We start from the raw sequence: 27,227 nt of genomic DNA, 5'->3' as shown, positions 1-27,227 counted from the left end.
ATGTTGTGGTTCCCTCCATGTTTTTAATACGTGTTGTTCTATTTCAGAAAGTGTGTTTTTATAGATTATTTTTTGCTAATTTATATAACTTTTTTGTACTTGATTTGTCTAATTAGTCATTGTCTCCTTTTATAATTAGTCATGGCATCCAAAGAGAAGAAGATATGAGAAAGAAAAAACAAAGAAATTGAAAAGAGAGCAATACAAGGTGCAAAGATAAGGTGAAGTTTTGTTAAAAATATAGAAAAAGAGATATTCTTAAAAAAGAATGTGTATGTCAATTTTGCAATAATCTTCAATCTCTATGTTTAATTTCTTACAACAAATATTAAAATATAATTTTGCAATAGGAAACTCTAATTTTTTATTTTTGTTTTTTCAGCAATTCTTAACGGCTACAGGAGATGATCTATATTATGTGGAATATCTTAATTTTATTATGCACCTAGGGGGTGATTTCTTCGACTGATTAGAGATACTTTGAAGAAATTATTTTGTTAATTTATTTTTTTTCTTTTTTCCTTTTTTAATTTACCATGAAGATTGTACTTTTGTAGTTTTCTAGAGACAAATAATGTATTTTGGCAACAACGAACTTTGGCACTTTGAATGAAACTTTACCTTTTTTATTTGTTCGAATGATGATCAGGGGCATTTTAATTTGAGAAATAAACAATTATTTTGGATGTTAATTTCTATTTTAGTGTTATTTATTTGGATGATTGTACTTTGTCAGTTCCATATTAATAAACACAATAAACAAATTAATAACACTTAATGTATTGAAGATACTATCAGACTCTAAAAATTAAAATGTTCATGTATTCTCACACATTCAACAATCTCAATACTCATTTACTCAAAAACGAAACTCATTTACTCTCAAAATTGACATTGAAAATCATTCAACTTCATCATCATTTAACGCCAGAAATCAACCTCGAAAATTGTTCTCTCATCCAACACGAAAATCACTCAACACCGAATTAAAGTGAGTTTTCCTTATAAATATTTGCCTTTTAATAACATTATATTTAGCTTGTATTGAGTTATAAATATTTTCCTTATAAATGAGCGAAAGTGATTTCATTCTTTTAGCTTGTATTGAGTTAGGGTTTCTGACCCCTTTCACGTTATTACATTATGAGTTAGGGAATCCTCAATTTTAATTACATAATAATGTATTTGCTCTACTTGGTGAGCTTATCTCCAAGCTTTAGGGATTTATGCTTGTCGCGACCCGATTTTCGATTGGAAGACCGACTCTATGACTTAGGGAGAGTCGAACTCGATTTCTATCCCTCCCAAATGATTTGGAGTCGCCACTACGTTTTTTGCGGTTAAATCGTAGAAAACTTTCTTTATGCGTGATTTGGATAATTTTTGTCTTTAAACAAAGATTCTGAGCTCGGGAGTCGATTACAGATCGGGGAAGGTATTAGCACCTCGTCTGTCCGTATTAAAATGTTACCCTCGCTAATAACATGGACTTTTATACTCTTAAACAAATTCATTAAAAATCTAATTGTTAAAACAAAATATTTTATTTTTTATTTTTGTGTCTGACAAGAGTTTATCTTGCTCTTACGTATCCATAGGTGCAATAGGGAAATCAAGACTACATAGTTCTAGTTTGAAAATTGGTTGGTTAGTTTGGTTGATTGTTATTGATTTTGAAAATGTCGATTTGGTATTTGATAGATGTGGTGGATTTGATTTTGGTGGGTTTTAAAAGATTTAGTATATGATTGTTTTAATCCAATGGATCTAATAGTTTAGAGATGGTATTGGTCGTAGACCTTCTTCCCATTTTCGATGAAGTTAAAGACAACTCGAACCATAACCTTACTATAAAAATTCCAGATAAAATAGGTTTTGATTATATTTTTATATGGAATCTTTGGTAAATGATTTATGTCTGAGGCACATGAATGATTGAGATGTATGAATGACATGATGGTGTGATCTTTGATTCATGTAATATGCATGCATGTTATAATTTCCTTCTTTTTGAGTTCATATGAAGATGCATGACCTGATTTATTTATTCTTTTTCGGTATTTTGTGGTGGTGTATGCAATGCATGTACGCTGGTGCATGAAATACAACATTTAAATGATTTATTATGTTATTATGAATGTATGTAAATGAAGATGAATGTGTGACGATATATTCTTTTTTGTATGAATGATAGATGAATGTTTGATTTTTTTGCTTTTTTATTTTCTGAGTGTGTGTATAAATGAATGTGTGAATGATTTTTTTTACTTTTGACTTATTATATGAATGTATGAATGCTTGCATGATATAACTTTTGGAATGATGTATATTTTTTGTGAATGCATGTATAAATGGATGAATGATTTTTTTATTTTTTATGAATATTTTAATGATGTATATTTTGATGAATGTACGAGTGAATGTATGAGTGAATGACATGCATGAACTTGATATAGTGGTGTCAATTCATTTTGTATGCCCTTGGGGTGTGGTACCCTGTTTGGGGAAATATAGTCTTAGTTACAATATAATAAAATGTCATGTTAGATTTGACATCTATTATACTGTTAAGGCCAATTATTGAGTTAAATGGTAAACCTCTGAGCTTATTAACATGATAGGTAACTTATCCCTAGGGCGCTTAACCCATTGGAGGGAATAAAAAATTATCCCTAAGGCGCTTAACCAATTGGAGGGAATAAAAAAATTATCCCTAAGGCGCTTAGCCCATTGGAGGGAATGGAAAAAATGTCCCTAGGGCGTTTAGCTCATCGGAGGGAATGTAAATTATCCCTAGGGCGTTTAGCTCATCGAAGGGAATGGAAAAAATTATCTCTAGTGTGCTTAACCCATGATAGGGAAGGAATGGAAATTATCCCTACGACGCTTAGTCCATGGTAGGGTATGGAAATTATTTAGCCGTCCTTATGGCACAAGGATGTCAAAGTGCAATTGTATCCTCGTAACACTCAGACATGAAGACTTTTTAGGGACAAAAGTCTCAATTTATAAATGATGAAGGATAAAGTTTGCGTTATGCTTCCCGTGTCCTAAATAAGATACACTTATAAGGTTCTGGTTATTCTAAAGGTCACAACCCTATGGTGAGGGTACTTGGTCTTGATTAAAGTGGACTCAGTAAGAACTTTAGACGTCTAGGTTACCAGATCGCATCTGATCCCAAAGAAAAGGAAACCAAATATCGCGGGCTAGAAACGAGAAGGATCAAGCCCTCCAAGCTGCCAACTTGTGATACCGGGAATGATTTGGGTGGTCCATTCCGCAAATACCAGATATGACATGAAGTCATTTACCGGCAAAGTAGATGTCTCTTCTATCTCAAATCCTAATCACTAATACTCGGTAAGAGCATATATGTGTGCAAACTCAAGTGTACAACATTAGTGTGTGAGGAAGCATACAAACATTTTCTTAAAAATAAATTACCACCCCCAAAAACTACAAAATAATTAAATAGGGAGTTCACAAATAATAAATAAAATAAAAGTAAAGCATATAATAATTGTAAAAAATATGACAAACAAAAAATGGGTAATTAAGTCCATGAGTTAGTGGCTCTGGGCCTGACCCTCTTATGGGTATCCCCAGCAGAGTCGCCAGTTGTCACGACCCGATTTTTGGTTGGAAGACCGGCTCTATGACTTAGGGAGAGTCGAACTCGATTTCTATCCCTCCCAAATGATTTGGAGTCGCCATTACGTTTTTTGCGGTTAAAACATAGAAAACTCTCTTTAGGTGTGATTTGGATAATTTTAGTCTTTAAACAGAGATTCTCAACACGTGAAGAACCATAACAGATATATTCCATCTGAGCACATAGTCTAATACACATGTAACTCCAATTTGGAGTAGAGAATCTAAAAGAATCATTGATTTACACTATACCATGTACACGTTAATTCCTTTGCGTTCATCATCACACTCCACCAAAAACACCCAGAGGTATACACCCTTAGGGTAGATTTGAAACCCAAATTTTGAACAAAGAGATGTGGAGAAAGGTGGTGTATTGAGAGTGAGGCTTTCATCACTTTGTCTTTGACTAAGGTTATTACCTTTATAAGGGAACACATGCTTCAAAGAAGAATCATCAACAAGTAGTGATGCTCTATTCTCTCGCCATGTGGTAGAAACATAATCACCAACACTCAAGATTAGGTGATTATCACTAATTGTTTCTGAAATCTCTGATGTGAAATCTGGTTTATTAGTATTATGCTCTTGATGATAGCAAGTATTAAAATACTCATTCATGGTCTTGGAAGATGAAGGATAAAGGATGGACAAAGAATATGGATGTTGTCGCCAAGTCAATGATGGGTATTTTTTATCTCACGTGTCTAGCAATAGTTGTGGGTCTATGTGGTTGTTAGATGTTGAAAGTGAGCTTGCTGGGGATTTTGCAGCCATGAAACACATAACCTGGAGGCATTGTTCCATTGAAAGAAGGTAAGAATGAACATAAATAGAATACAACCATTTATTTCTCTTGAAGAATCTTTCCATAGAGGAGTCAATATCAAAGACCCTTTTGTTAAAAACATGTATGCCACTTTTAGGGTATGATTTGTCATTGATCAATTTTTCGAGTGGATATTTGATGTTGAATCATTGATAGTGGCTGAGATTATTTTTTGGTACAAGTGGCTGAGATTATTTGAGGATAAGTTTGTAATGGTAACAAAGGTGGTGAGAGTAATGGTAGCAATGTGGTTGAGATGATAAATTTTTATCAAAGAATATGATGAAGCCGGTGAGTATGTAAATGAAAATGAATGGGGTAAGATGATGCCATGTGAGAGATTGGAAAGGAAGGAGATAATACTCTCTCCCCCTCTCTTTTCAATAGAGTCCCCTTCCTTCTTATTAAGCCATCCTCCTCCTTTCCGTTTTTTTTATTCTTTCATTCCTCTCCTTTTAAAATGCCTCTACGATTTACCTAATAAATGATAGCGTTTTACTTTACTATCTATTTGCACAAGCTATTAATATTTTCAGGATGAAAACAACCACGTTACTCTTTGTGGAAATCAAAGGGCTAGATGTTTTTATCATAGTTATAAAAACCGTACCGTACTGGCCGGTTCAACCGGAAAACCGGTGAATCGGGGCCCTAACCGGTACGGTATAGGTGTTAAACCGGCCAAGTATCAAAACCGGTAAAAAACCGGTCAAAACCGGCCAAAACCGGTGAACCGGCCGGTATTTTACTAAACCGGTTGGTTTATATACATGTTTTTTTAAAAAATTACAATGTGACTGATCTTTCCAACCAACTCTTCTTCAACACTTCAAGGCACATGCACATGTTTCCAAAGCATACTTAGATTACACATTTTGGTTGCTAATATTCGTGTGTAATCTCAGTGACATTTGTGTAATCTTAGAGTACTGTCTGAAGATAGGATTTGGTAGAAAAATATAATATTCATATAAGATAACTTTGACTCCTTGATGTTAAATGTTAAAACTCTAAATTTATTTGTTTTATAGAGTGAGTTGTGAAGTTATGTCATTTATTTATATTTTGTGGTTGTTAAGTGATACTTTTGGATTGATATATGTTTTTTAATTTAGACTTTGAATTTGTTAAAGACTTAAAGTTGCTTATTTATGTGAATTTTGAGTAGATTATAAATATGGATTATAAATTTGAGTATCTACCTATTTGGAATTTTTTTGTTATAGGTTTATATATATAAATATAAGTAGGTATGTCCGGTTTAACCGGCATACGGTTTAATTACTGAACCACTGGTTGAACCACTGTACCACTATACCAGTACCCTGACCGGTTTGATAACCGGTACGGTTTTAACAACAACGGTTTTTATTTGTTAGTCTCTTTTATATCCAGAGTAATCGTTTAGGAAACGCCAATTTGGCTCATAAATGATGTGGGTGCTTTTGTTATGTCTTTTCCCTGACCTTATTCTTCTGTTCCCTTCTTTTTTATTCTTCATCACTTTTTTTTTAACAACAATATCACCATTGAAATTTTGTAACTGTAATCTTAATATAAATTAATAATAGAACCAACAACATACTCTTCTGAAACCAATAATTACTTTTGTAAGTTAAAATTTGAAACCACCAATTAATATCATTATGGAAACTAGTAATTAAAAAAATTCAAATGCAATCACCGCTAAATAATTTACTATTGATTAGATTTCAAAGATAAAATTGGTGTTGGGGCATTTAAAAAGATGATGTTTGTAACTTTTTTTTTGTTTTTCAAACCTTTATAATTTTTGTATTTTTGTAAATAAGTCGGACAAAATTGGGTGTTCACAATGCTCATTATATTTTTTTGTCAATTCTTTTATAGAAAATAGATATAAAAAATGGATGAGTGACAATTGATTGACGAAGGTGTATGATGAAAGAGTGAAATCATTTGTTAGGTTTGCAATTGAGAATGCGGAAAACTCTAATAGAATTGTATGTCATTGCTTAATATGTTATTACTCAAACCGAATTACTCTAAATGAGTTAAAAGTTCATTTAGTGTGCCATGATATTGATCAAAGTTACACATATTGGACAAGACATGATGAAAAGAGAGACGTTGTGGATTATGATGATGAGATCACTACAAGAAAAGTTCCTATTAGCCACACTTAATCAGCCACACTAAATAACTTGTATCAAAATTAATGTATAATATAAGCCCATAAATTTATTACTCTAATTGGGCCTCTGGCAAAAAAGGCAACAAAAAAGCTTTTTTTCTTTCTCCTCCCTCTTTTCTTCATACCTTTCTCCTTCCTCTTTTCTTCATACATTTCTCCTTCCTCTTTTCTTCATACCTTTCTCCTTCTTCTTCCATGGAAAATCAAGCCTTACATATTATCTGAAGTTGGAAGATATAGGTTATTATTTCTCTATATTATGTCCTGCATTCCCATATCTTTCCTAGAAGCATTTTTAACCTTTTGTTTCCTTTATTTGTCTATGATGCTTTAAGAGTAAGGTATGGGCGAGTCATGTTGCTTAATACATGATAGTAGATCAATAAGACTAATGCATGCTTTGGCTTTTATGATTGAGCATAATTAATGTAGGGAGCAATTTATGAGACTCTTGAGTAGATTTAGGATATTAAATTACCAGATCAGTTGTTTTCTTTATCCTTGACTTTGAGTTATGTGATATTTTTGTTTGTAAAGTAATTATTTGGGTTTCATATTTTGATCTTTAGATTAATCGACTTCTTTTGGAAGATGACTCTGCTTCGGATAGTAGCAATTCAGAGTACCAATCAATTATTAAAGAGTTTCGTGCTTTTCTCAGCGACAGCAAGGATGAATTGGATGAAGCAACTACAATGAAACTTCTAGAAAGGTAGGAGTTGATACTTGATATGGCTGCTGCATGTTGGTTTGGCTGGGACATTCATTTTTTTGTGCATACTTGTTCTCTTCAATTTTATTTGTGCAGTTCCGTTAGTTTATTTACTAAAATATCTCAACCACAATCATGTCATTCACAATTCTATTCAATATAGAGACAGGAAAGATAAAGGGCGTGCTTCTGGGCACACTAGGGAGCAGTTACATGTTAGTTTGTAGCTTTGTTAAGTTTAAACTTTAACTAAAATGTGGCCACCCTTTTTGTCCACAAAGGATGAAGCTGACTACTTTAAGTATTAATATGGGGATTATTAGTTATCTAGTTGCAATGGGGTGACTCCAGCCTTCTGCGTTGAGCTGGTGCTGCAGTTTTTTAATTTTATGTCCATAATACTGTTGTGTTAGTGAGATTCTTCTGTGAAGCTAAATACTTCTGACCATGAAAAAATGAAGAAGCACTTACAAGATAAATCATAGCAAGGAAGTAGTACTAAATAGTAAAGGTGCCATTTTGTAGAAAGCGTTACATTTAGTGAAAAGTTAAAGGTGCTATTTATTTTATTGGGTTAGGTTCTGTCGTCACTGGTGTATAATAGGATGAATTTCTAACAATATTCACCATTGCATTGAAAGTTTGTCTCATGCTCATTGTTCTCATAATTTTTTTCATTAGTCCGAGATATGTTTTACTAGATCAATATATAAGTTGCCAAATGTTATTTAACTGTAGGTAGCATGTCTTTCAATAACATTGGATTTTATTGCTTCACATGATTCCTATTCAATCCACTGTTTAAGTTTATTTCCTTGTCATTTTAAAGTTTGGCACAGTTATATACATTATGGAAGGGTTAAAAGTTTGTCACTTTTGCAAGTCAGTTTATTCGCTTATTTCCTTTTCAATAATGCTTACGTTTATTCACATTATGCTTTTGCAATATTTAACAGTTATGGAAGGGTTGAAGAATTAGTATATTTTGCTAGCTTAAAAGGGCAGTATGAGATTGTAGTTCACCATTATATTCAGGTGCTCTGATTCCATGTGTTATTGAAGACTTCCATTTTTATCTGTTATTTTGTTGAAATATAATATCTGATACTGGTTTTATCTCTTCTTTCTGTACCCGTGGGCTTGGATTCAGCAAGGAGAGGCAAAAAAAGCACTGGAAGTGCTTCAGAAACCTTTATGTTTCATTGGTTGTGTTAGGAGCTAAAATTGCAAAGACCTGTATGTCGTGGTGAGGTTGTTTTGTCAACTTTATTGAAGAAGGATGGAAGCTATGTAAGCGAAGAAGGAAAAACTCTAGCTGTAAGTAATTTAAAGTCTTTTCATACATGATGTGTTACATATGTCCTAAAAAGTGTATCATTTTTAGAACCATTTCCTAAGTTGTGAAATGGATAATGGTATGCAGTTAGTTAGGTAGGCAAACGCATAATATCATTTTGTCCTTTCTGATTCTATTGATGCAATTTTCCATTATAGGTTACTGCCATGCAATTTGCATTTTGCCACTATATAAATTATTAATTTCTTGTTATTTAATAGGATAAAATATCAGAGCATTTACCTCAAGATCAAGAAAATGTCACTACTTCAGGTGTTTCATCAAAGGTATTTGCTCATCCTAATGATGCAATTGGAAAAGCATATGGAGCTGAACATTCAGGTCGAGTGCATGGTTTGGGCACTGGTATTTGTCCCTCCAGTGTTTTTGGAACGTCTAGACATTTTACTGGTTTTTTGAATTCTAGTGGCTCTAGTCAACATGTTGAAGACTTGAAGAAATATGTACAAACTTTAGAAGTAAAACTATCAGGGTATGAAGAGACCAAGGAGCAACTTGCACATACTCAGAATCGTTTGGCTACTCTTGAGAAGTTTCTAGTCGAAAAATTTGGTAGTGAGTTAACCACTTTCGCTCGTGATGTTCCACCATCTTAGATATGGTTTCTTAAAATTCATGAACTTATATGATCATAACATTTTGCATTTTGTGTTTATTAGCATTTTTGAATGTTAAAGATTTGGTAATTGTATAAGATTCAATTTTATTATTATTAGCTAGCAAATATTTAATTTTATTATAAATTTACCATTATATTATTGAAAATAAAGATTGTGAGACAATGATACATTGGGATCATGAGAGGAGTATGTACGAAAGTAACTTTAAATAAATTTAATTAGCCACGGATGTATTGTGGAAAAATAAGCAACTTAGCCACGGTTGTGGTGTGGCAAAATCAGAAACTTAGCCACGGTTCGACTGTAGCTGAATTAAACAGACTGTGGCTAAATAGATGTTACCACATTTCACAGAAGTGTAGCGAAATAACATAATGACCGTGGCTAATTTTTAGCAACACCATTCCTTGCCACAACGACATTAAGTGTGGCCACTCAATCTAGCTACGGTTTTTCCCACTTTAGCCACGGTTTCAACCGTGGCTAAAAGGAAGTTTTATTGTAGTGGATGTATATGAAAGATAACTACACAAATGTATATGAAAGATGATCTTCAGGATTGTCCTCAGATGTTTCACTGGTTGATAAGTGATGTTGAGAAATCAACCATTATATGATGGTTGTACTAAATTCACAGCATTGTCAATGTTGTATAAGTTGAAACATGTTAATGGATAGACTGATAAGAGTTTCATAGACTTGTTTGCACTTCTGAATGATATGTTGCTGGAAGATAATGTGCTCCCTTCTTGAACCTATGATTCAAAACAATTGTTACGCTCCATTAGTATGAACTACACTAGGATACATGCTTGTAAAAATGATTGCCCCTTATTTTTTAATGAGTATGTTTCATTAAAGTTTTGTCTTAAATGTAATACATCACGATATAAGAAGGAAGACTCAATTCCCAAAAATGTTGTAAGGTATTTTTCCATTAAAGCAAGATTCAAGCATATGTTTAGCAATACGAAAGATGCAAAGAAGTTGACATGACATGATGAAAAAAATTGTAAAGATGACAAGCTTTGGCATCATGTAGATTCTATGCCTTGCATTATCAACAGATGAAATTAACTCACATACTTTTCAAAGTTGCTCCCACAGTACATGGCCAATGATGTTGGTGATATACAACCTGCCTCCTTCTTTATGTATGAAACGCAAATATATGATGTTATTTGTGTTAATTTCTGTACCTAAACAATCAAGAAATGACATAGACATATATTTGGCTTCATTAATTGAAGACTTGAAGGAAATGTGAGAGACAGGCACACACACACACATATATATATATATATATATATATGATGCACATAGGGAAGAAAGATTCAATTTGAGAGCTTTGTTGTTCGGCATAATCATTGATTTCCCTGCCTATTGTAATCTGTCCGAATATAGTATAAAATAATATTTTGCAATGTTAAACGACATTGACTCTCAAACAAAAGTAATACAAATCAATTATGGATAATATATTGTTAGTGTAAAAAACTTACACTAACGGTGCATAGATTTTAAACTTATTATAAAAACAATACAAGCTAAAATGCATGAAACTTTACGATAAAATACAAAATGCAATTATATTTATGATGTATTCTATTTAATATATTTTATAAACTAGTTAAATTAATTCTACACAACCACCAAAACTTTGGTCTACTAATTTCTAGATATATGACAAATTTATTGAATTTCTAGATAGACTAAAATATCAATCTTTTGACTACTGAGAGCAATATTTTTTTGGATGAGCAATCACATGCTTCATAAGAGATTAGTTCCTAACCCACTAGGTGATGAGATACATTATACTAAAATATTAAATCTACACTTATTAAGCAAATTAGTTAAAATAAAAAATTATTTAAAATAAATAATTGATTTAATTTAATAAAAACACGTAACTAACTATAATTACTATTGAATATGTGATATATGACAAATTATTTTAATTAAGAATGATATCGAAATTAAACTCTAAATGTAATTAAATTTGATTATATTAGAGACCACAAAATAATGATGTTTTTTTCTTATAAAGGAAGTACTAGAGTGGCACACAGCATAAAAATCCATTGATAAATTTTTATTCATATAAGTTTATACACATCATAATTAATTCATGTAATTGTAAATCATATAAGTCATAAACATAAACACTTAATGAAATACTAACCCATAAAAATAGATTAGATCTTACATTCTTTAAATTAAACATAATTTTGTACATACTTTGTTATGTTTTTAGCTAGGATTCTTTCACAATAATGAGACTTCAATGTGGTACTAAAAGATCATGTCTTCCTCAATTTAGTAGCTCATAAATAAAGAAATCTCTAGTCTAACCAATCTATTCATAAGATGAAGATATATATATATATATGTCTAGTAATTACGTTTGTGAATTGAGTTTTAATGTAACATCTCGTCAATATAATAGTCATGTTAGTGGCTTATTAATATAATTTTTTGTCTAGTAACTACATTAATAAAATGAAAATTTTATGAACCATTAAAACACATCTATATCTAGCACATATATTAACAAATTTGGAAGTTATTTAGTGTTCATAGGAGACCATGTCTATCAACCATGTCAACATCCGCACAAATATGATAAATTTTTATAAAACTATGTCTAGCAAGTATACCAATAAAATGAGCTATTATAATCAGAATTTCGAATGGAATTTCTTCTTACATTCACAATAACAAAATCATACAAAAAGGGTGTCAATCTTAAAATAAGCATTAAGCACTTAAACAACTCATAAGAATAAAAAATAAAATGAATAAGCATAAATTTGAATCAAAGTGTATACATCAAATTAATATTACATCCAAATCCTAACAATGGAGAGGCTTAGCTACACATTTTCATAACTAAACAAAAAGATACAAAGAGATAAATAAAGCTCAATGGAGAAGAAATTACCTCCTCAATAAGCATAAGTTAACTCCTCTAACATTTCATCTTGCTTCTACACCTCAATTCCAACTAAACTATCCTAGAAACTAAGAGAAATCGAACACACAGTATTCTACCTGAATGTCTCTCCAAAATGACAAACTTAACCCCCAAAGAATTTGAGCACTATCTATGTCACCCCATATAAGGAATTCGCCGGGCGCAATGCTATGTCTGGCTAAACCTTGACTTTTCAACTAGCCAAACTGCACTAGGAGCATTTGACTTGCTTCGCTGGGCACAATGTTTTTTCTGGTTGAACCTTAACCTTTTAGCCAACTAAACTACATTAGGAGTTGTTGCCTTGCTTTGTTGGGCATAATTACTTTTTACCAATTCATACTCTATTTTTCCTTTTCAAACTTGGAATGACATAAAAAATTGCAATAGGAATTTTGCAATTATTTTAGTCAATATATATAGTATAAATGATATTTATTTAAATTTTTAGAGTCACTCAATTATCATTACTATTACTATATAAGATAATTTTTGCACTTAATAGTTTATGATTAAAATTTGTGTCTTTTTTTCAGTTTTAACCCGTTTCAAATTTTTGGAAGTGGAGTTTTGTATTCCTAACTCAATTTCATAAATTGTTCAGATGATCTTTGATGTGGAGTAGCGTCTAACCATATGTAAAATTGAATACCGATCATTTTCACTTGAGATAGAATCCTGAATTACTCCCACCTAGTCAAAGTAGTTAAAGAAGTGAGAAGTAAATACTCTCACTTAATGTATAAAAAATTAAAATATTTTCACTTATTTCACTGTGTTTCTTTCTAAAATTTCCCTACTTGCTTCAGCTAATAAACCCAACGAAACACCACAACTCAAAGCTCGTAACATCTTCGTATTAAACGACAAAAAAAATACTTGTTTGGGGTTATTTTATTTGAATAAAATGGTAAGAGAAAGGCGTGTAAGTGGGCCTAATAAATGAACAACTTTGTACAATCCATATATTCATTGGACAACCAGCAATAAGTCCAATAGGGTAGAGTTAGTGAAAAGTAAAATTCAAGTTAATAGACGAGTACATATAAAGGACAATTTTATTCAGAAAAATACATATTAGCATATGCAATCTTAAGATATTTAAGATGATGGCATATATTTGTTGACGATCTAGTAGTCCAACTGTAAGTAGAATAACAAACTCAATGTAATAATTAAGTTATGAGACTCTTCCACCTAATAGACTAGTCTTTTGAGTTGGGCTTTCCTCATGTACTTAAGTCCTAACATTTAGTGTTTTCATTGAGAGTTGTGTCACGGAAAGAGATACTTATAGGTTAAATTAAGGTATATTAATGAATACTAATAGGTGAGTGAAGCCCACAATGTGTCATGGAAAGGGCTACCTATAAGCTGAAAGGTACATTATCGAATACTCATAGGTGAGAGAAGCTGTCAAAATAGAAAGGACTATCATTAGTTCAATATCAATAGAGTAAAAGCTAACATGGACGTCGACCCTCAAAGGGGGCACAACAGTGTTAAGAGTCTCAGCTTGAGTAGAATAACAAACTCAATGTGGTATTTAAGACATGAGTAGAGTCTAACACAAAAGACTAGTCTATTAGGTGGGAGAGTCTCATGACTTAAGTATCAGATTGAGATTGTTATTCTACTCAAGGTCGGACTCCTAACATTGTTACCCTCTTTGAGGACTGACGTCCATGGTGACTTTCACTCTATCAACATGGATCCAATAATGCCCTAGCCTTTTTCTCATTTGGCGGCTTCACTCGCCTATCATTATTCGGTAATGTATCTTAATTCAACCAATAGGTAGTCCTTTCTGTGACACAACTCTCAATGAAAATACTAATTGTTAGGACTTAAACATATGAGCATATAACTCAACCCAAAAGACTAGTCCATTAGGTGGAAGAGCATCATGACTTCAATATCACATTGAGTTTGTTATTCTACTCAATGTGTGACTCCTAAAATATGTTTAAAGAGTATAATATTTATATATTGTCAGTGTAAAGATTTATACACAGCTAGTACATTATACATCGTTCATTTGTAATACTTATATTTAAAAATAAATGATGATTAAGAATAGATGGTAAATGATATAATGATAGTATAAAAAACTTTTATACTGTCAATACATACATCTTTTTCTCATGTTTGAAATAGAGAATATATGTATGTAGGAAATATATATAGACATGCAAAAATGTATGTATAAACTTTTGTATCTTTTTAGTGTAAGTTGAATGTGATAAAAGAAAATCTTTTTCATTTTATGAGTAAGAAACCAATCATTTTTTAGGTATATTGTTTTATCTCTTAATAAATATTACTTTTGAGAATCAAATTTTTTATCTTTTAATTTACTTAGGATTCAGTGAACCTTTAAATCATTACAGTATAGCCTTGTTGGTTGTTAAATCAATGTTGATCACATTTTCAGTTTGTAGTAAATGGATAAAAAATATTTTAGAAAGAGATTGAATGTGTTAATTTAAATGAGTACATCCCTTTAAAAATTAAAACTCGGTTTAATTCTTCCACGTGTAATTTTGTTGGAATGATGTGATTGAAGCTTGACTTGAAAGTTTATAATAGGGAAATAGAACAAGTTCATATACTTTTGTAGTTGACATTTTGTCTTATTTGAGAGAGAAAAATAAAAAAAAATGGTGCAAAATGTCATTAGATTTATAGAGGAAGATATATCACATTTGATAACATGAAAACTATTGAAAGAAGCTGATGAATATCTTTTGGTGGAAAAAAGATTTATTGTTTTAAATGATGTCCCAAATTATATTCTTAACCAATGAAAACATGTTATACCAATTAAAAATTATATATTTATAATTTATGTTATTCTTGTTTCAATATTATAGGTTTATGATATAATTTAGAACATCATTTAAAAACAGTTGTTTCTTACCCTATTCTAGTAATCTAATAATAAGAATTGGACCGACAAAAAGATAAGTTGTGGGCAGCACTTAATCCTCCACAATTCTTTATTCCATTTAAAACTAATATATATTTATCAGTATAATATATATGTATTAATAATGTAATGACTTAAAATAATTGATATATCATTTAAATTACTTTAATTAAAAAGTCAATTGTAACTAAAAATGAATGATATTATATAGTGAGAGTGTAAAAACTCTTACAAAATCAGTATATACATTTTTCCTTATATTTATAGAGAGACAAAGAAATAATTAATTAATCTAAAAAAATCTGTCACCAACTCCCACTTGTGCTAAAAAAAATGGCAAGTGATGGTTTTAATAATAACTTAAGCTAACAAAGTCATGTCATCAAACACTACACTATTATAGCAAACCAATGTCGCTTAAAATTATCATTTAACAATGTTTTTAAGCATTGTTTATGTAAACACAGTAGTATATATGATTAGTTGTACAATTTAAACATTTAACTGCGTTCACCGAAGCGAACAATGTTAAATGTTTAGTTTGTAAATAAGGAAAATCTCTTGCAGACATTATATCAAACACATAACAAACATGCTCAATTTCACTACATTTATGGGAGATCTGACAATAGAAGTATTATTCTTCCAATTGATCATAAACCATTGCGTGAACTTGTCTCCTTAGTTTAAATCCATTAACCTGAAAGATTATATGTAGTAATGAAAGGACAACAGTGAGGAAGATGTAGAAGACAAATCCATGAATTTCTTCTCTCCCTTAACTGAAGAAATAAAAGGACAAAAGGACATGGTTTAGATTCAATATAATAAGAATCAAATCAAAATTTACATAGAAAATATGGATGAAAAAATAATAGTCAAATTAAAGAAATACATACAGAGATTTCAAGTTTGGTAAATCACCAACAGCTCCACCTAGATTCAACATTGACATTTCTTATATTATAAAATAAGTCGCTAACGTAGACATAAATGCAAGCAACAAGAATGAATCAAACAGAAATAAATGAGGTAAAATAAGATAATATTCATCTTATGCTCGAAGAAAGAAACCAAAAGTTAATAACTTGTTTGAAGAAAGAAACTAAGAGAAAAAGAAGAGTAAGATAAATAGAATACTGAATTATATGTGTATTACTGTGTGTGAGGTTTTGTTTTTAAATGTACACAGATTTGCGCTCACTAAAACAAACGCATTGTTTGAATGCATTTTTAACAACATTCACTAAGGCAAACATTATTAAATGTGTGACTTTTAACGACGCTCGTTGTAATAAGCATTGTTGATGTATCACATTTAACAACACTCATTTAAGTAAATGATTTTGTTGAATAGATTCAAATGAACAACATTTGCTTAAAAGGGTGTTGTTGAAATCAAAATTCTTTAAAATTATTTATTGTGTTCAACTTTTGAGAATGTAATAGCAAATAACATAATTTACTTATCAAATATGAGTTTTTTTGTGCCAAATTACTCACCTTAATATTCTATTTTAATAATATTGGTTGGTGATTTAAATTTTTTGAAGTAATAACTAATTGTCTTTTTCGTATATAAATGACCAAGTTGTGTTATATATGAAAAATTGAGCATATGAGTTTCTGTTAACAATTTGGATAAATTTCGTGTAATATTTACTCAAGTTACATCTTTCAAAATAAAATTAAATAATTTCATAAATACATATTATGTAATAACTAAACAAACTTTTTTGAATGTAGGATTTTTAACAATGCCCATTAAAGTAAGCGTTGTTAAGTGTCTGACTTTTAACAAAACTCATTATAATGAGCATTGTTGATATGTCACCTTTAACAACACTCATATAAGCAAGTGTTGTTGAATAAACTCAAATCAATTGCGTTTCTTAAAAGAGTATTGTTGAATATCTTGGACACACATATAACAACGTTCATTGAAGCAATCGTTGTTAAAACTATATTTGCCTATCAAATTTAACAGTGATTACTTAAAAGAGCATGATTGAATATCTTTCATCATGTATTTAATAATATTGTGCTAAGAAATGTTATTAATAACCGTTATTAAATATGTGTAAAGTGACTCATCTAAATTCTAAGTTGTGAAAAGGAAAATAATATACTACAATTGTACTTAGTACGTAGAACCATGCCATGCCTTTATTTTGACATCTTTATATTTTGCCATCTAAGCCCTCCACACACAACCATCAATCAATCGCAAAAGGAAGAGATGATAGCTATAAATAGGGGTGTTCAAATCCAGACCGGTCCAATAATAAAACCGAAAATCGATTCAAAATAGACCGAAATCGCAAAAACCGAATGCATTTGGACCGCGTTGGACTTATTTTTTAAAGACCGATTGGTCTTGTCTGGATTTTGGTTTCACCTCTTGGATCCAGACCGGACCGAAATTGTATGTAAAATTTAAGTGTGTAATACTTTTAAGTGTCTTCCAAACTTAATCTTAAGTCTCAACTCCAAAATTGTACCTATATTTTATTTGTTATATGTTATATTCTATAACACACTTATATATATATGTTGCTATGTTTTAAATCATATTAATTATATTTGATACATTTTTTTAGAACTTAAACCAATCTCATAACCGAATAAAGAGGATTCAAGTATTATTGTTGTGAAAATATTATTGTTATTAATCATCGGTGGAATATTATAACTGTTAAAATTACGTTACCGATGCTCATATTATTATTATTGATATCTTGTTGTCTTGTTATTATTGATATCTTGTTGTTGTTGTTACTATTTTATACTTTTATTATTATTATCTTATTGTTTATTACTACTTTATGATGTTGTTTACTTATATTATTGTTGTACACATTTTAATGTCGTTGAACACTATTTTTATTGTTGTTTTATGCTTAATATTTAGTCATTTTTATGAGTTTTGAATATAAGTGCAATTTTAATATTTTATAAAAAAAAAACCGATCCAAACCGAACCGAAACCGCATACTATATTTGGATCGGATTGGATCGGACATCTTAATATAAACAGACCAGACCGATCCAGACCGCATGTTAATTACGTGTTTGGATCGGATCATTTTTGCCTAAAAACCGATCCAAATGGACTGCGAACACTCCTAGCTATAAACAAGCAGATTTACGGTGTTTTTAATGTATTTATTTTTAGTTTTCATTTATAAATTATAATATATTAGATTATAATTTATTTATCTTTTGCTATATTAGCTAAAATTGAATATAAATCAAATTGTTTTGTTTGATTAAGGTCGAAAAATTATTTCTTTAAAGAGTATGAACCAATTATTTATGCTAAGATTATTTTATTTGTTTTTATACTATCTTTAAAGTATAATTTTTTAATATTTAACATATATATTTTAATTTTTTTATTATCTCATGATAAACGCTAAAAATATTAAAATAAAAGATAATATGAAAACCAATAATAATATTTAAAAACAATATAACATAAATACATAAAAGTTGCAAAATTTGAATTATACAATCCAAAAAATAAATTATGCATAAAATGATATAATAAGCAACCCAACAAAATGTTAATCCAAAAAAGATAAAAGTGCTTTTGGAATTTTAAGGATAAAACCTCACACTAAAGAGAATTGGTTGAAAAAACCTCACACTAAAGAGATGTCATTTTTAGCTACTCTCTTTATAAATAAAAGTTGAAATTATAATTTATCTCAATAATCAAACAAACAAGAGCTACAACTTTAAGTTTATTTTAAAAAAAACTTTAATATAAAAGTTGTAGCAAAGAAAGGCTTAACATTGAATTTCACATGCATAAAGTTGGGAAGAGGCACTTGAAACTCTAAAGCCCTAAACCAAACATTTTCCAAAAAATATTTTTATTACCAATACCAATTTTTTTTAGAGGCAGAACCAATCCCAATATATCTCAGACTTGTCACTGTAAAAGAGATGTTTGCTCCCAATGTGATAATAGGAAGGAAAATATTGCACTATTCTATTATCTTCATTTGTAATATAACTTTGAATAAGGTATAGTCCTATCATATTCCCTTACTTATCAACTATATTACCCAGAAGACAAATTATAATATCTTATCTATCAGAGGTGCCCTACTTTTTGCATAAGCTCTACACATTATATATAGAGAAGCTTTAACAAAGTTTAATAATTCTATACACTATTAATAAATGACTAGAAAATTTATAAACATTACAATTAAGTTCATAATTATATCAATAAATATTAAATAAGTAGAATGTTTTAAATGTTCAACCTTAATTTATACATTTAAACAAATCTGTTAAAAAAATGTCAAATTCTTAAGGATTTATTAGCTCTAAAGTGCATCTCTCCACATCGTTTAATTCATTTAAAAAGGTTAAGGTTCACTTGCTTGCCAAATATATGAAGTTTAAGTTAACGGAAAATGAATAGCACTCCTTTAATGTAAGTTTAATATGCTTATAAAATATATAAAAGTCAACCTACTAAGATTGCTTATTTAGACCATATGAACTCTGATCTCTAGACACTTCTAAGAGAAGTTTGTTCATCAACAAGACGTTAGTCTAATGATAGAAAACTCCGTTAGATCTTTAGAAAGACTAAAACATTAAGTATTCGATTTTTGTGAGCAACACTTATTGGGAGGAATAGTCATACATCCAAAAAATGTTAGTTCTTTATCCAAGATATGGATAATAGACTTTGTAGTATAAAAAAGTCAATTTTGTTCCAAATATCATTTTCCTAAAAAACCAACTTAAATCATAGGGCACCTAATAAGTACTGAGTAGTGAGCTCGAACCTATTGCAAATCTCTAAAAAGAGTGGAAAGTTATAAAGTCTTCCATCCTTACACCACATTTTGTTTGTCAAATACTTTTAAATAACACAATTATTGGAGTATATTTTTTATCCTAAAAATATGCAATTTAAAATTTCAACTTAAATACATTTTTCAACAAATAATAAATAGTAATATATAGAATAACTCACTTTTTTTTGGATAGTAAATATATTCATCTACTAAGTGAGGCTCAGATACTACCCTAACATACTTGGTCATTTTCCTTGATGAATAACATTTTCTATGTAGCATATATGGTCAACCTTTCCCCACTAAGCATAACAACGTTAAAAATATGTCTTTTATATTATATAATAGGTTGAGATTTTTGTATATTTATTATTTTCTATGTCTGACAAAGATAATAAAATATATCATCTAAAATTCAAATTAAAATTAACAATTAATAAAAAGTATGATAATCACGTATTATGTTACGTGATTAAGATACAAAAATACACTAAATTAATAATAGAACATTATTAGAAAAAATATTAAAATATATTCAATTATTTGTTTTTTATTTTTAAAAAATTAATACTTTGTGCGATTGACTGGTACATGATGCAGAAGAATAATAAGTTAATAACCTGATTTTTTGCCGTGGCGTTTGACCATTACACGTGTCCTTCCCCGTAACGACGACCAAGCCTTCCTTCCTTTGCTCCACGTTAACGTGCCCACCGTCACAACAGTGACGTTTCACATCTCATCATCATTCTCAATTTACTGAAATACCCTTTAATTTTTTATTCCCCTCGTGAAACAAGGTTCCAAATTCCAAATATGAGGTCATGGTCTTTTGGTCAGAGTTGCCGGAGAAATAAATAAAATTTTGAATAACATGGAACCTTTTGTTCTTGACTCACCCTCGAAATTTGCTTCTATTTTAAAAAAATAAAAGGAAATACTCCCATAAAGTATGCAAGTGTATGATTTTTAAATATTATTATTATATTATTCACTTTTTAAAAAAATAATATAAATAAATGATATATTAATTATATATAGATATTTCCAACATGGTTAGTAGCATATTATTTGATTATAAAATCTGTAAGTTCTAGACGGTCTAGCCACACAAATTTGTCAACCGCCATTCATAAATATGATTTTTAAGTATACATTACGTTCTTGTTAATTATATCTCACATTATAATCATGTCAATCAAATATTTACTTCATTAGGTGGAATTGACTATTAAATCAAACCTCATTATAACTTTCTATCATATTTTTGCCACCACATTATAACACAAGTATTTAAATACTCATTTCATTATATATCTTTTAATCTGTACTGGTCGGTTCGACACCAGTGAACCGGACCCCCAGATATTGAACTGACCAAGTATTAAAATCGGTCAAAACCAGTCAAAAACTGGTCAAAATTGGTGAACCGGCCGGTATTTGACTAAATCGGCTTATACACATATTTTTTATTAAAAATCTTAAAAACTCATTACAAAGTGACTCATCTTTCCAACTTTTCTTCAATAGTTCAAGACACATGCTTCCATGACATACTTAGATTACACATTTTGGTTCTTAACATTCGTGTGTAATTTCAGTGACATTTATGTAATGTTGGAGTATTGTCTGAAGATATGATTTGGTGCAAAAATATAATTTCGATACGAGATAACTTTGACTCCTTGGTGTTAAATGTTAAAACTCCAAATTTATTTGTTTTGTAGAGTGAGTTGTGAACACAAGTTTAGATTGATATATATTTTGTAATTTATACTTTGAAATTGTTAAAGGCTTAAAGTTGTTTGTTTATGTGAATTTTGAGTAGGTTATGAATATGGATTATAAATTTGAGTATCTATCTATTTGATTTTTTTTGTTATAGGTTTATATATATATAAATATAAGGAGATATTTCGATTTAACCAACATGCAGTTTAATTACTGAACCACCGGTTCAACCACTGTACAACTATATTAGTACCCTGACCGGTTTGATAACCAGTACGGTTTTAACAACACTGATTTTAATATTTTATAGTAAATTATAAAATGATGCAAAAACTTTTTAATCAGAATAAGTTGTTTTATGTCTATTTCAAACTAAATTAAAAAGAAATGAAGAAATATATGGTAAAAAAGGTAACCAATTAATAAGAACATAATTAGATAGTAAAATATAAATATAATTTAATTTCTAAAACATCGTATGATATTAAATAACATTAAAAAGTTAAAACATGAAAAGATGTTAAATGGAGAGAATATACATTGTATTAGCTACATGATAATTATTATATTTTTCTTTAGATATACTCTTTTTTGTTATTACCTTTTTTTTAGTGATTATGCACATTAATAAAATACTAAATAAGAGTAAACATGTATTCTTTTAGTAAACAAGTTTGGTCGGATTGGAGGTTTGGATAGCGCTTCTTTGGTATCCTAACTGCAACTCTTTAGTAATATGGGCAGAGTTGACTTGGACCCGTCAGTGGAGGTACCTGAAAGGGTTATCTGACGATCAAGTCAGTAAGACTGCAAATGTAATGTTTGAGAGCAATAAATGAGACACAAAAATAGAGATAACAAGTATGAATGATAATCAACGTAATATTTCCCGATGGGGAGACCCCTATTTATAATGAATGACATGGCTCTGGAGAATACAGTTGGCATGACCGACCATTCTGACGTGTTGGGGGTTGCTTTTCTCATGTCAGACGGCTTTGGTGGGGTTGTACTCTGTACATACTTGACTTGTAGGCTGTGACATGCTTAGTAGTCATATTGCAGTATGTTCTCGTCGTGTTGGCAGGAAATAGGTGGAATTTAAGGTGACATAACAATGCTTGTTGATAGCTATAACACTTTGATTTTGTGTGCGCATTTTATTAATTATTTAATTGACAAACGATTAATTTTAGAAATTAATCAGTATTGATTTAGGCTAAACCTCAGTTGAGTTTTAGTCTTGTATGACAATTTCCTAATTTATGATAAATTTTCGTAATTTTATGCGATGGAAAGTCTTCGGGCCTCTTTCGGGCCTAAATTCACCGCAAATTCGGCCCAAAAGGTGATTTTTAAGTTCCGTAACCCGGAATCGAATTCCGATTTCGCCATTGACCTCAAAATCTTATTTCAAGTCAAAATAGACACAAAGTTTGTCCATAACGCATCTCTAGATATTTTCACTCTGAAATCCAAGTTTTGACGTTCTAAACGTAACCCTAAATCGGGAGATTTTTAATGTCCGGCCGAGTTTTAGCCGACAAGACTTGGGCATAGTTTTAATCATGATATTTTATCATATTATTCATATCATTATCCATGAGTCAAGATTGCTTATGGAAGAAGCAAAAGTACAACTTTTTTTGCAAAATTCCTAAAATCACTTATCAACCCTTACATCACCAAGATTTTGGAGATCCCCTTCCTCCCCAAAAATCTGATTTCTTCTCTCTTTAAAAGGCAACCCTTGGCCTTGAGGGAGAACATTTTGCTACTCATCTTCTCACTTATATCTTAGGCATTTCAAAGAGATTTCAAGGTAAACTCTCATTGTTTTCTCATTCTCTTTCACATACATTAGTAGATAGTTATCATTTTGTTATGTTGTTGATGGGTAAATTTTATTTTAATGTTTGGAATCAAGTATTTTGTTATTGTTAAACCATGTAAAGCATGAATTTTTCCACTTGTTTTGGCTTGAAAAACCATAGTCTTGGACAAATTTATAATAGTATATTTTCGGTTTTAATGCTAAATGTTGGTGTTTAAATGTGTCTAAAGGTGATGATTTGTACATCAAAGGAACCTTTAACGTGTTTAATAATAAGCTGGAAAATCAAAACTTTCCTTGCATTAGGTCTAAAAATCGTGGCCTATATATGTATTTAGAAAAAAAATTAGTTTCTATCTTTGAAATCTAAAATGTTTATGAGTTTAGTGTTTTTGAAAGTGTAAAGTAATATTGTTAGTAATGCATAATGGATGTGTTATCAACACTAAAGAACCATATTAAGGAAAAAGATGAGTTTTGTTGAAAAAGTGTTGTTGTAATGTGTTAAGATTTTGATTAGTAAATGATATCCTTTGACTCTCAAGATCAAGTAATGATTTGGGATAAAATATGACTTATAAAAGTCTTGACTTTACAAACTTAAAGTGTTATGAAGTCTTCATGAAAATAATAAATGGTGTTAAAGTTAAAAGTACAAGCTTTGTTAAAGTCTTGGTTTAAAAATGATTGTTTTCTTAAACAAGACTTTCGATGATAAAGGATGGTTCAAGAATAGGTAATTTTGAATCAGATGGATGAAAGTCATTGAGTTCATAAGATTTATAAGATGTCTTTACTTTAGGGTTATCATGCAAAAAGTTAATTCACAAACCACTAATTTGTTTTTGTGTTTATTTCTGAACCTTCCGAAGTTGGACAACCTACTCGTTCACACTAAAAGGGTTTCATTCGCTCGACAACCTAAGGTGAGGGAAAATACATCGTGACATAGTGGTGTTAAAATATGACATCCGGACCTCCTGAACTACCTCAAAAGTTTAGAGTTGTTTTGGGTATTAAGAAATCATGTACTTAATCAATTGTATGTTTTTTTGGATTAAGTACGTCTGGTTTCTTAAGCCATATCGTTTAAGTTAGGTCTTCGTGTGGAGTGATGTTGTGGTTATCCATGGAGAAACATTACTCGAATAATTGTAACTATGATAATCGATTAACGCTTAGGTATAATCGATTATTAGAGCCCTCGCTTGAGCGTCATGCTCTTGCTTGGGCGAGAAACCACCAGCGAGTTGGGCGTGTTTTGTCACTTGAGCGACAGCTCTCGCTTGGGTGAGAGATCCTAGTAGTTTTTGACTTGTTTTCGTCGCTTGAGCGCCATTCTCTCACTTGGACGAGAGGTCCTAGAAATTTTATCTTGTAAATGTGATAATCGTTTAAAGCTTAGGTATAATCGATTAACAGAACCCTCACTTGAGTGACAACTCTCACTTGGGCGAGAGGTCTCCAGGAAGGTTGGACAATTTTTATCATTTGAGTGCGAACTCTCACTTTGGAGAGAGTCTAATGATAACCTTTCTACCAAGATTTCATTTTCTTCAATTTCTAGATTCTCAAACCCCTTCTTCTTCAATAACACCTATAAAACTCCTTCATTGGGGATATCGTACCTCAAGGATGTAAACTTCGTAAGAAAGAACAATTATAGTAGATTCTTGAGATTTTTTACAAGAAATTCATTATAACCAAAATAATAAGTGCTAACAATTACATTGTTAAGGGTGAGGCCCGAAATGTTATGTATTTCTCATGCAGCGAGATCATCTAACCATAAGGGGCTTGGCCATTGGGCCGTCTAGGGTGATTTAATGATGGTTCATAGTGGAGATGAGGTTTTCCTCTGTTGATGGTAAGATCGGGTCCCACTAGAAGCATTCCTGGTGGAAGATGTCTTAGGATGGGCCGATCGATATAAAAGAGTGATTAAAAGATTTAATATGCTAACCTTGGCTAGTGTGCATACTCTTTGTGAATAATGAAGTAGTGGAGAGGAAAATTATGGGAAATGAAGGAGCCTCGAGATGTTGAGAGGGTCAGTGATGGCAATGATGCGTCAACAAAGCCTTGAGGGAGAGTCTAGGTGAGATGAGTCCCCTATATTCGTGGATGAGGTATTTTGTTGGATCGGACAACTCTCACAGCGCAAATTAGATGATATTTGACAACCCCTCATTGCAATCAGGATCGATGAGAGGATGCCTAGAAAGTGTTTAATACGACACTATCCGGAAATGGATAGTTCTTTTGGAATAGATCGATTATATATCATTGTGAGGAATAAGTTGATGCGTTCAAATCGGCTTGTTATGAGACCTGTACTCTCGGTTATTTCTGAATAGTTTATAGAGAGGATATTGGTGTAAGGATGGATGAAATAAGCATAGCATTCATACATTGAACTTGTGGATTTTGATCCTCATGGTCTGAGTTACAACACCATTCATCATTTGCATTTATGTATGTGATAATATAGAATGTATATTATGTGTGTTTTGTCTAAATGTGATATTTTGTATAATTTCATGCCGTCGATGAAAAATATTCATTAGATATCTTAATCCCTTTCATTCTGCTTGTTTTGGTACACATTCTCATCCAGATGGACTATTCAGCAAGGATTCGGAGCTACCGATTCTCGATGTCCCAAGAGAGGGCATGGAGGATTGACGAAAATCGCTACACCTACATAGGTCCTTGCGCCTTGGAGTTGGAGATGGCGTGTGATGGCACCACGATGTGTTTCTCACCCATCATGTGGACTTAGAGACTTCCTTCACTCTGCCAGACTGGAGGCCTACCCTTACCGTATCAACTACCTAGTCTGTGACTCCTTGCGGACCAACTACTACCAGGCCATTTACGAGACGAAGGAGTTGGAACAATGTGATCTGTTCCCTACCATCTAGGAGAGTCACTCAGCGGACCATGTGAGAATTGTAGGCAGATGTAGGAACATGGATTAGGTCGAATAATTCTGCCTATGACACGATGGATGAGATGGAAGCTGAGGAGGAGTTGGAAGCTAAGGAGGAGGATTGTGTGGAGTTGATCTGCATAGAGGACTCCATCTAGGTGGTAGATCTATCCTCTAACTCCGAGATGGAGGAGGATCCGAGCGAGGGTTCTAGTTCCCTCGTTGATACTAAAGCTAGACGTTAGGAGCCATTTCCTTTTCCGTTTTGCTTTTTTGGGTTAGGGTATCTGTGTAGGATACTTTTGTAGTGCTGAATAACTCAACCTATTTTGTATAGTTTCAGTTTAGGCGATGATTAGATTTTGCCTTGTATTTTGCACTAGCATTTTACTTGCCCAAGCAACACCTCGTTAAACGTGTTGTAGGGTCAAGTCTAATTATTAACGAAGAAGTATTCAGAAAAGTGTTGTGCCATTTTCAATAATCATTAGGTATCAGTTATTTACTTTCTGCAGTTTATAAAAATGTGACATCTTGAAAAGGGAATGGATTTAAGGAAAATAATTTGTGGTTTATATGTTACATAAAAGAAAAAAAAAAGTTTACTCATTTTTCCAATAGATTATTTATACTATTTTATGAAGTAATTTTTGGGG

General features: G+C 31.1%; 1 long non-coding RNA gene across 1 annotated transcript; it reads left to right on the top strand.

Moving 5' to 3' along the window:
• On the top strand, nucleotides 6,878-8,561 carry LOC109331006. Its single transcript, XR_002105724.1, has 3 exons — nucleotides 6,878-7,368; nucleotides 8,325-8,403; nucleotides 8,519-8,561. It is a non-coding gene; the product is annotated as an uncharacterized LOC109331006 (long non-coding RNA).

Source organism: Lupinus angustifolius, chromosome LG17, assembly GCF_001865875.1.
Source record: "Lupinus angustifolius cultivar Tanjil chromosome LG17, LupAngTanjil_v1.0, whole genome shotgun sequence".
Lineage (NCBI taxonomy): Eukaryota > Viridiplantae > Streptophyta > Magnoliopsida > Fabales > Fabaceae > Lupinus > Lupinus angustifolius.
Note: the sequence above shows the minus strand (reverse complement) of the source record. Positions and strands in the feature narration are given on the sequence as shown.